The 12,120-nt window shown below is 47.5% G+C and overlaps 1 protein-coding gene across 1 annotated transcript in view; it reads right to left on the reverse strand.

Annotated features, from left to right (window-relative positions):
- The window catches only part of LOC117540965 (caskin-2-like), a 173,179-nt gene that overhangs the window by 19,934 nt on the left and 141,125 nt on the right, over positions 1-12,120 (reverse strand). The gene's annotated exons all lie outside the window — the stretch shown is intronic.

Raw genomic sequence — 12,120 nt, forward strand, 5'->3', positions numbered from 1 at the left:
TGTCTGTGTTGCTAATCTTTCCGTATTTTTTTTGTCTGTTCTGTTTTTGACTTATATGTTTCTCATCTTTGTTGAGATGAGGGGCCCGGGTCTCTAAAGAAGGTGAAAGACAGCAGCTCATGGAGAGGTATTTGGCTTCAGGGCCAGTTACTCTTCACCTGACAGTCCAAAGAGTGGGAAATAAAAACTCCAAAAAAAATAGACCAGTGTAGGAGCTTTGTCCTAAAATGTCTTTCTGGTTTCATCTACAATGCCTCCATAATATCTCAGTAAATTAACAGTGAGTGAGTTGACTCGTCTGGTTAGATTGGTAACACAAACAAGTGAATGTAGCTACTAGGGCTGTACCCGAATATCCAAATATTCGTTCGTTGGCCAACTATTCGGGTTTCAATTTTATTATTCGGATATTCGTTTTTTTAATTTTTTTTTCCCTAAATGTATGCTATCAATAAAGGCGAATTGCCATATTCTTATACTATATTTATACTTTTGAATTGCACTGTTAAAATGCGGAAATATATACAATCTCAGCCTGGGCTCCTGACATCGCTTTCACTCACAGAGTCACGAACGTCACGCTTCACCTCGTTTCACACACCTGAACACGAAATGCCGAAGACTTCAGCTGTGTGGGACCATTTTACGATAAGAAGAAGGCAGTGTGCCAAATATGCGACAAGAAACTGGCCTACCACGGTGGCACAACAACTCTGAAAAGTCACCTGGATGTGTCAACAAACGGTTTCTACACGGACCACTATTGCGGTAAGCATGTTGTAACTTCCGGTTGTTGTTGTCATCTCCGGGTATCCCGTGTGCCTGTTCTGTTGCTGATAGCTTATTATCTTAACTTAATAGATCGTTTTAAAACTCTTGATCACGGCAACTGCCTGACGTTGTAATCAGACGTTACTATAGCTTAAGCACTCACAACTCTCATTCTCTTAGCGACTGTAACTCCACAGTTGCCTACACTCTTTTCGGGTTTGCTAACGGTAGCTACTTTAGCTTGATAGCTAGCCATGGCTCTTTCCCCACCCTCGGGTGCTATTTCCTGCTCTTCCTGTCTTATGTTTGGTTACTCCCCTACCTCCTTTAATGGTACCGATACATGTGTTAAATGTAGTATAGTTGTTAGGTTGGAGGCGGGAATCATAGCCATAGAAGCCCGGCTCCGCATCTTAGAAAGTAACTCAGCTACAGTAAAGCCCATGTTAGCCGGTGCAGACCGGCAAAAGGTAGCTCCTATTAGCCGTCCCCCGGCAACTCCCGAGCAGCAGGGAGACTGGGTGACTGTTCAGAAGGGGCATAACGCGAAACCCGCAGGTCCCCACCAACCCGTTCACGTATCTAACAGATATTCCCCACTCAGCGAGACACCCACTGAGAAGCCAACTCTGGTTATTGGTAGCTCTATTATGAGACACGTGAAATTAGAGACCGAAGCCTCCACAGTCACATGCATTCCGGGGGCCAGAGCGGGCGACGTTGAGGCGCATCTTAAACTGCTGGCTACAAATAAACGTAACTACAGTAGGATTGTTATTCACGTCGGTGGTAATGATGTTCGTGTACGCCAATCAGAATGCACCAAACTTAATGTGGAGTCGGTGTGTAGTTATGCTAAAACAATGTCGGACACCGTAATCTTCTCTGGTCCCCTCCCCAATCTGATCAATGATGACATGTATAGCCGCATGTCATCATTTCAGCGCTGGTTGTCTTGGTGGTGCCCAGCAAACAATGTGGGCTTCGTAAATAATTGGACAGCCTTCTGGGGAAAACCTGGTCTGATTAAGAGAGACGGCATTCATCCTACTTTGGAAGGTGCACATCTCATTTCAGCAAACATTTCAGGGCTTTGTGGACTTAATCCATGACAAACTGGAGTTGAGACCAGGAGGCGGAGTCGCAGTCTTACACGCTTCTCTGCGCTCTCTCCTAGGCAGTCATCCATAGGAATCCCGAACCCAATAAAATACCCAATATTAGCGGTGTGTGTGTCTGCCCAAGGACAATTTAAGGTAAAACCTAATAGAGGTGTCATACATAATAACCTAATAAAAGTAAATGTAACAACTACTACAGTGCAACAAAACAGGAAGATTAAATGTGGTCTCTTAAACATAAGATCTCAAGCATCTAAAGCAATATTGGTAAATGATTTAAAATCAGATTATAATATTGATATATGCTGTCTCACTGAAACTTGGTTGAGACATGAAGAATATGTCAGCATAAATGAGGTCACTCCACCCAGCCATATCAATACTCATATTGCTCGAGGCACAGGCCGAGGAGGTGGAGTTGCAGCAATCTTTGACTCAAGTTTACTTATCAATACTAAACCAAAATTAAATTATACCTCCTTTGAAAGTCTCGTTTTTAGTCTTACGCATCCGACCTGGAAAACTTTGCAGCCAATCTTATTTGTTACAGTGTACCGTGCACCAGGTCCTAATTCAGAATTCTTATCAGAATTCTCTGAGTTTTTATCAACTTTGGTTCTTAAAACAGATAAAGTAATTATCGTAGGTGACTTTAATATTCATGTTGACGATGATAAAAATAGCCTTACTGTTGCATTTAACTCTATATTAGATTCTGTTGGTTTTTGTCAGAGTGTAAATAAACCAACCCACTGCTATAATTACACTCTCGACCTTGTTCTGACTTATGGTATTGAAATTGAGCAACTATGACTTCCGGTGACGTCATGGGAGAAGCAGCAGCTTAGAAGTGGAGCTCCGCCAGACTATACACAAAAATAGAGACAACTAGTAATATAAGACATTTTAAAAAATAAGAAAGAGCACTCCTGCATGATGAGCTCGTCAACCAGAAACAAAGCACCCAACAAACAAGATATCTCAAAGGAAAAAACCGATAAACAACGGAGACCGGCCAGCCCAGCTAGCGCTAGCTTGACAACAGATAGCAACATGTGCGAGTCGGACCATGAAGTTACGTTGATGGGTGAGCTTGGGAAACTCCGCAAGGAAAATCAAGAGGGGCATAATCAAACTAAAATGTCTCTGGATCGACTGGAACAGACGGTGCTAGATATAAAAGTTCAAATGGGCGAACATGAGGGGAGGATTGGAAAGTTGGAGGACAGAGTCGGCATGGCCGAGGACGTAGCGGTGCGGCATCAGAAGGCGCTCCGATACCTGATCCACCGTGATATTGCCCTCTCAGCCACCTGCGACGACTTGCAGAATAGACTGAGAAGAAATAATGTGAGAATCTTTCAGGTACCAGAGGGGAGTGAGGGAGGAAACATGGCAGAATGTATTAAAGGACTGTTACACAAGGTGCTTAAAATACCATCACTAACAGATATTAAGATAAAGAGAGCACACCGCTCACCCCCGTATACGCCACATAGAGACCCGACAGCCCCTCCAAGACACATCATCGTGAGATTTTTGGACGCAGCGGTTAAAGATCTGGTTATACAACAGGCATGGAGTCAGGGACAGGTCTCCTTCCAAGATAAAAGGATCTTTTTTGATCAGGATTACTCTCCCGAGTTACACAAGAAGCGGGCAAAGGTGCACGAAGTCATCAAGCAGCTAAAAAAGAAGGACATACTGGCGAGGTGTATATACCCAGCGCAGTTCAAACTCAAGCTGGGCACGGGGGAGAAGACCTACACCACACTGTCCAGCGCTGCAGAGGTGCTGAAAGGCCTGGGAGTCGAAGTGCGCTGCGGAGAAAGAGAACGCACGGAGGATGAGTTAAAGGACGGATGGAGGAGCAGCGGGAAGAAGAAAAGAGACACGGTACTGTCAGCATCGTATCTCAGGACATTCCTGCAAGAAGAAGCTTAAATAGTCTCCCGATGCCGTTTACAAAACCAAAGTGACTGAAACAGGTTGGGAGTTGGCTTTGTTCTGCACACAGTAACGGTAACACATTGACAGTGGAAAAAGGTTATAAGTGGTTGTTACGTGTGCAAATACTACAAATTAGTTGTTCTCATAAGTTATTCTAATATTTTATTTACCAATTCTAGGCTCTGGCGGAGCCCGTTTTCTTAGTTCGGAATGAGTGAATTACACTCACTTAGACCTTTTTTACATGTTAGTGTATCATTGGTCAGGTTAGCACTCTACAGTATGTGCTTTTTCCCACCGAGAGGGATGGTCACACCTCTCTGCCCCAGCACCAGTGGGGATCTGTCACAGCTATAGTTCGTTTGCTGTGGCTGATTGGACAGGTGGAAGTTCAGTTTTATGTTTTAAGTGTTTGTTGTATGTTTCTCCTGACATATGTTGCGTTCTACAGTTTGTTTTTGTTTATGCGATTTAGGCAACGTTTTTTCACGTGTCTTCAAGCAGGCAGGGCTATTTACTCTAATGCTAAACAGAGATTATGGCTTACTTAAATATTGTTAGCTATAATGTAAGGGGAATTAACAACCCGATTAAAAGGAAAAAGATTCTGGGACAATTAAAGAAAATGGAATGCTCGGTAGCTCTGATTCAAGAAACTCACTTATTTGAAATAGAACATTTAAAATTAAAGAGAGAATGGGTGGATCAAATCTATAGTGCATCATGTGGGAAGAGTAAAAAACGAGGAGTAGCTATTTGAATTAACAAATCAGCATACTATAACAATGAGAAAGTCCTCCAGGATATTGAGGGTCGTTATGTTATGGTAATTGGAACAATAGCTGGCCTAAAAATAACTATCTTAAATGTGTATGCACCAAATGAAGACTGCGATTTATTTAAAAAAAAGATTGCAGCCCTAGTGGCAGATAATGGAGAGGGAATAATAATCATAGGGGGGGACTTCAATTGCACATTGAACAACAAAATGGATAGATTCCCTTTAAACTGTGGGTTTTCTCCGGAAGTTTTTCCTTGTACGATGTGAGGGTCTAAGGACAGAGGGTGTCGTATTGTCATACTGATATTTTGTACAAACTGTAAAGTCCACTGAGACAAATGTAACATTTGTGATATTGGGCTATATAAATAAACATTGATTGATTGATTGATAGATTACCCGTAACAATAAAACCCCTGCCTAAAATGTCCAGAAATGTCTTAAACATGATGAAGGAGCTGGGATTAGTTGATATCTGGCGACACCTACACCCAAGTGACAAAGACTTCACGTTCATGTCCCATGTACATGGAAGTTATTCAAGAATAGATTACTTTTTGGTGTCGAAAAAGGATACATACCGGATAAAAGATAGTGTAATTGAACCAATAACAATCTCAGACCACAGTCCTGTCTCTATGAAAATTAATCTGGGGTTAGATACATGGGGTTTAAGTACTGGAGACTTAACGTCTCACTATTGGCAGATAACCGGATAAAACAGGAAATACGTTCTGCAATATCTGAATACTTTGCCTTGAATGATAATGGTGAGGTCTCCCCCTCGGTGCTATGGGATGCTGGTAAGGCCACGATTAGGGGCAACATTATTTCTATAGGATCTAAATTAAAGAAACAAAGACTGGCGAAACAACAAGAATTGGAAACAGAAATTAAAAGATTAGAGAGGGAACATAAGACATCTAGAAAAGAGGAAGTACTCAAAAAGTTGAAGGAAGTTAGAATTAAGCTAGATGCAGAATGAACTGAGGTTACCTACTGTAACCCAGCTTCTATGAGTATTGGCGCAGCCCTCTAAGGCTATCGCTATTGGGTTTACCCTTCTGCGCCCCCGCGCAGTACTGAAAACACTTGTAGTCCACGCCCACCCGCTAGGTGGGCCCCACCCTCGGGCCTCCTTCCGGTATAAATAGGGAGGTTGCCCGGCGATCTGCTCCCATACAATATAACTTTTCTTCAGCTATTCGTAGAGCCAGTGGGGCCCAGCGCTTAGAGGGCTGCGCCAATAATCATAGAAGCTGGGTTACAGTAGGTAACCTCAGTTCTATTTCGTATATGGCTTCGCCCTCTAAGGCTATCGCTATTGGGTTAAGGGCGAAGCATGATGTAGTCTGCACCCCACTGGGTCCGTCCAGCACTAGAAGCACAGACATACCTGCTTAATAACACCCCCCTGCCTGTTGTGCCATGCGTAATGGCACATCCCCGTCCCTGGAGAAAACATACCTGTTTTCCTGACGGGGTGAAGGCTGGGAACAATACATACCGACCGCTGTGAGAAAGTAGAGACGAAGGTCCCACCTTGTCCTGCGATCATAGAGGGGGAACAGCCGCTCTCTCCGTGTCAGCCAGGTAGGAGAGCTCTCAGATGGATCCCTGACGTCACTCACTCTGACCAGGCACTCCCTACGAAGTGTGTCAGAGGAAGGGGAACGTCCCTCTCCTACGAGGGGAAAAAGGGCCGCTCTCTGTGTGCCGCGAGGCAGGAGAGAGGCGCACAGCTGGATCCCTGACGTCACTCACTCTGACAGGACACCCAGTACAGGGCGTGTCAGAGAGGAAAGGGAGACATCCCTCAAATAAAAATGAAGAAATGAACAGGGGGAAGACCAATATGCAGCCGTGCAAATATCTTCCACTGACATTCCTCCGCGCAACACCGAGGAGGAGGAAATTCCTCTGGTTGAGTGCGCTTTGATATTCTCCGGGGGCTCCACCCCAGAGGAGACATATGCCTGCGACACAGCCTCACACAGCCAGTGTGACAGCCGTTGTGTAGACAGAGGTTGCCCGATCGAGCACTCTCTGTAGTGCACAAACAGGCGCTGAGAACGGCGCAATGCCGCCGTGCGCGCCACATAGCAGACAGCGCGCGCACCGGCAGAGGAGATGAGATGTTTCTTCTTCCTCCGACCTGTAAGGAGGGGGGAAGAAGCCAGCCAGGGTGATCACTCTTGACCTAAAAGAGTTGTGATGACCTTATAGGCATGAAGCCGGGTTAGGGCGTAAAACAGCTTAACTGCATCTCCATGGATCCGGAGACATGACGGGGCCACAGAGAGAGCAGACAGATCACCCTTTCCTCTGATAGAGCCAAAAGCAGTACTACTTTGGCTGAATACAGTTAAGGGGAACCTGATCAGGTTCAAATGGGGTTTCTCTTTAGTGCACGTAACACCAAAGTCAAATCCCACTGAGGCGCCAGTTTGCGTGACACCGGTCTGAGTCTCCATACTCCTCGCATAGCACGGCTGCTGCGTTCTGCGAGCCCCTCGGTTAAATTCGCCGGAAATAACACTGTTCCTGGGATAACGGGAGTGTTTCTTGCATCCCATGGAACTGCTGGGGGGAGAGGCTTCTCTGTGATGTGCCGTAATGGTCGTCATGGTGACGTGCCACGCCCTCGCCGCGGCTGCCCGTGAAGCAAAAAAGCTGCGAGGGAGTTTCCACACGCTGCATTCCACTCTGTCTCTCATCATGAGGCGCGTACACGCCCAGAGCATGAGAGGTGTGTGTATGCTGTCCTCACGAGGCGTTATAACAGTGCTCGTGGATTTATTATGACCGTGTGTAAGGCATATCTGGGACAGAGGAATGCCTCGAGCTCTGCAGTTTATAAACCAATAGGTTAAAACAGCAGGCTTCTGCAGTGAATGAAGCACCTCTGCAGACTCCCCCTGTGGGGGAGACCCAGGGGAATCCCCCCCGTGACCAGCTGACGCTAATGCCGAGCAGCTGCATTACGGAGAGGGCTGTGTGGTTTGTGACACGCCGGAGGAGAGCTGTCAGTTTCTCACTCGCTGCCAGAGAGCGCTCTGCTGCTGGCTGAGTTTTTAATTCCACTCCAGATAACGTTTGTCTGAGAGGGAAGGGAACAGCTCTTCTTCCAACTTGTTATGAAACCCAGGCTTTGACAGATGCGATACGAGATGTACCGTCTGTAAAGCGACTTCCTCCCTGGAGAGAGCCAGCAACTAGCAGGTCGTCCAAAGGAAACCACCCTCTCATCCCTCCTCTGTGTAGCGGCTCCAGCCTTCTCTACACAAAAATGGGAGGAGCCAGGAAATATCCAAACGGCAGACTGGTCTGGTCTGGTCTGATATTCCCTGAAATGAGAAACCGCAGGAATTTCCTGTGTTTCGGGATGATGGGTACGTGGAAGTATGCATCCTTCAGGTGGAAGTGAACCAGTCGTCCTGGTGAACACATTCCAGCACCTGTTTGATCGTCAGCATGTGGAATACTGACAGATCGAGGATGTCTCATTGCCCCAGTCTTTTTCGGGATTAGAAAATAACGGGAGTGAAAACCCCTGATTTTCCTCCCTTTGAGGAACCCTGGAAATATCCTCTTTCAACAGGAGTTCCAGCAGCTCGGATTTGGAGCGCAAGACATAGCTTCTGGGAGGACAGGAGTGTTTCCTGTATCCCATTGAACTGTGGGGGGCTTTTTCGTCACCACGCTGCGGGGTGTGACACGTCGAAGGAGAGCTGTCAGCGTGTCCACTCCACTCTCTGCCGTGAGAGTCGTGCTCTCATGCGGGCTGAGTTCAATTCCACCCAGGTAAACAATACTCTGGGCTGGAATAGGACAGCTCTTTTCCCAATTTATCATGAAACCCAGCTTTGACAGATACGATATGAGTTGTACCGTCTGTAAAGCCGCTTCCTCCCTGGAGCGAGCCATGCAGCAGCAGGTCGTCCAGGTAAAATAGTACTCTCATCCGTCCTCTGTGTAGCGGCTGCAACGCCGTCTCTACACACTTTGAAAAAGTACGAGGAGCCAGGGAATAGCCGAACGGCAGACGGTTGTACTGGTACGCTATTCCCTGGAATGAAAACCGCAGGAATTTCCTGTGTTGCGGAATGATGGGTACATGGAAGTATGCATCCTTTAGGTCTATAGAGGTGAACCAATCTCCCTGGTGAACACACTCTAGCACCTTTTTGACCGTCAGCATGTGAAAAGGCCTTTTCATTATTGCCTTGTTGAAAACTGACAGGTCGAGGATGGGTCTCATTCCCCCTGTCTTTTTCGGGATAAGAAAATAGCGTGAGTAATACCCCTGATTTTCTTCCTCCTGGGGAACCCTGGAAATAGCCTCTTTCAACAGGAGTTCCCGTAGCTCTGCTTGGAGCGCAAGACACTATTCACGGGATGTTAGGCATGGCACCTGTATCCCGTTGAACTGTGGGGGGGAGGCGAACTGCAGGGTGTACCCTCTGCTGATCAGCCTGTGCATCCATCCGTCCATCAAACACATGCGCTGCCACGCTGAGAAACACTCTGACAGCGGGCGCGCATGCTCGAGATGTGTTGTGGTTGTCATGACGACGAGCCACGCCAGAGCCCTCGCCGCCGCTGCCCGTGAGGCAACCCAAGGTGGGCCTAGAGCGAAAGGGATGTGCGGAGGCCTCCACACGCTGCGTATCACTCCGCCTCGCATCATGAGGCGTGTACACGCTCAGAGGATGGGTGGAGGTGTGTGCAGTAATATCTGTAGAGGAAACTTCTGTGTAGCATGCAGTGGAGTCACCGACTCAGGAAGGAGACACGGGAAGAGTCGGAGCTTTGATGTCAAACCACTGTGATTTATTTGGAGTTGGTACCAGAGTATTCACATCACAAATCCAAGAGTCAGAGGTTCTGACTCCACGGTAGAGTTGCCACGTCAATTCTGAATAACTCTACCCCAGACCCATGTATTTAGCTAGTTCAGAGAGCATCATCAACATGCTGCATAACAAGATAGAATGATAACACCTCTATCAGCTGACGCCAACAGGCAGGAACAGGGAGACAAAACACTGAGAGCACAGCAGCCAAGGTTACAGGTGCCTGTGCTCAGTCAGGACAGTTTGAACTGATACACTGGGTCAAAGTTATGGGTCTTGGAAAATATTCCACAACAATATCCACATGAGGCGTTAACACTGCGCTCCTGGGCTTATTATGACCGTGTATAGGTGGCGTATCTCGGACAGAAGAATGCCGCGAGGTCTGTGGTTTAATAACCGAAGAGTCATAACCATCAGATCCCTGCAGTGAACCCTGCTGCCTACTAATCACCAGATTGAAGGCAGCTGGTGTAATTACTGTGCTCCGCAGCTTATTAATCGATAGATTAAATAGCGCAGGCTTTTGTACCGAACCCGGCTGGCTATTAACCGATAGGTCATGGCAGCTGGCTCACCGGCCAGAGTGGGGGATATGTGAAACACATTTGAAACTGATAACTCAGCCAACATGTTGGGAAATAATCTTCTTTTATTTTCCTTACACTGCCTCCCCAACCGTCAAGGCCGCTCTGCTTCCTCGGCGGCTCTCATGGAGCAGACGCCGAACGGGAGTACCTCACTCCCTTTTTAACCCCCCTCTCCTGGTGGGGGGGCGGAGGCCCCGTGAGGCAACCCAAGGTGGGCCTAGCGAAAAGGCTGTGAGGAGGCCTCCACACGTTGCATTTACTCCGCCTCTCATCATGATGCGCGTACACGCTCAGAGGATGGGTGGAGGTGTGTGCAGTGATAACCACATGAGGCGTTACCACGGCGCTCATGGGCTTATTGTCACCGTGTGTAGGTGGCGTATCTCGGATAGAGGAATGCCGCGAGGTCTGTGGTTTAATAACCGAAAGTTATAACCACCAGAACCCTGCAGCGAACCATGCTGCCTACTAATCACCAGATTGAAGGCAGCTGGTGTAGTTGCTGTGCTCCGCAGCTTATTAATCGATAGATTAAAATGCGCAGGCTTTTGTAACGAATCCTGCTGGCTATTAACCGATAGGTCATAGGCAGCTGGTTTACCCAGAGCCGGTGCCCCGGCCGCCGCTGACGGACGATTCTGACGCCTCGGCTGCTGTTGCTGCTGGTGTCTGTCCGTCTGCCGCTGTGGCCGGGTTGGCTGCTGCTGCTGCCGCTGGTGTCGCTGGCGGATGTCCTCCGCCTGCTCCGATGCCGCCTTCATGGAATCAACCATGGCCAGGAACTGGGGCCCGAACAGCCCGTCCGAGCTGATCGGAGCGTCCAGTAAAACCTTCCTGGCTGGCTCTGTGACCGCTGCCTGCTGTAACCAGAGGTGACGCTGGATCTGTGTCATCCAGGCTGTAATCCTCGCCTGGGACACCGCCACGGCTGCGCACAGCGAGAGCGCCGTGCTGGCCGCCTTAGTGATCTCCTCCGCCTCCTCTGGAGCCACGGTGGTGTGTTCTGGATGGGCTCCTGCCCACCCCAGACGTCTTCCTCACCCGCAGCAGCTAGAGCGTCCGCCCTTCGCTTCCTGTCGGATGAAGGAAGACGCACACAGTGAGGACATGCGACCTGCTGGCTGAGAGCCGCATCCGCGTGCTCTGGCCCCAGACAGGCTGCGCATATCGGATGCAAATCGTAGCTCATAATGTAGCCCGTATTGCACGAAGGGCACATACGGACACACTCTTTATTGCTCATGATGTTGCTTTTCTCGTGCTTCAGTAAACTGCTGGTTGCTGAAGAAAAGAGGGAGCAGATCGCCGGGCAACCTCCCTATTTATACCGGAAGGAGGCCCGAGGGTGGGGCCCACCTAGCGGGTGGGCGTGGACTACAAGTGTTTTCAGTACTGCGCGGGGGCGCAGAAGGGTAAACCCAATAGCGATAGCCTTAGAGGGCGAAGCCATATACAAAATAGAACTTACAAAGCAGAGGGAGCCCTCAGGTTCATAAATAGAAAATATTACGAAATGGGAAATAAGGCTAGCAGATTATTGGCATTTCAACTTAGAAAAGCCCAGTCCAGCCGCATTATCTCCAAAATGAAACATCCTGAAACTAACCAGACAGAAACAGATCCTAGGAAAATATCAGATGCTTTTGCAAAATATTATGCGCAACTGTATAAAAGCCAAGATCAGGAATTTAAGGAAGAAAGAATTAGTGAATTTTTAAAGCTCCTCAATATGAATAAACTGGCAACTGACGAAGCATTTAAGTTAGTAGAGCCTATCAGAGAGGAGGAAATTAAGGAAACCATTACTAAACTAAAAAACAACAAATCACCGGGAGTAGATGGGTTTTTAGGTGAATATTATAGAGCCTTCATAAATGATCTTTCCCCTATATTATGTAGAGTATATAATTATGTATTAAATACAGGAGACCCCCCAAAATCGTGGTCAGAAGCTATCATCACAGTCCTGCATAAAGAGGGAAAGGACCCCATACAGTGCACTAGTTATCGCCCCATAAGTCTTCTATGCGTTGATTACAACATATTAACTT

Source organism: Gymnodraco acuticeps, unplaced genomic scaffold, assembly GCF_902827175.1.
Source record: "Gymnodraco acuticeps unplaced genomic scaffold, fGymAcu1.1, whole genome shotgun sequence".
NCBI classification, from domain to species: Eukaryota; Metazoa; Chordata; class Actinopteri; order Perciformes; family Bathydraconidae; genus Gymnodraco; species Gymnodraco acuticeps.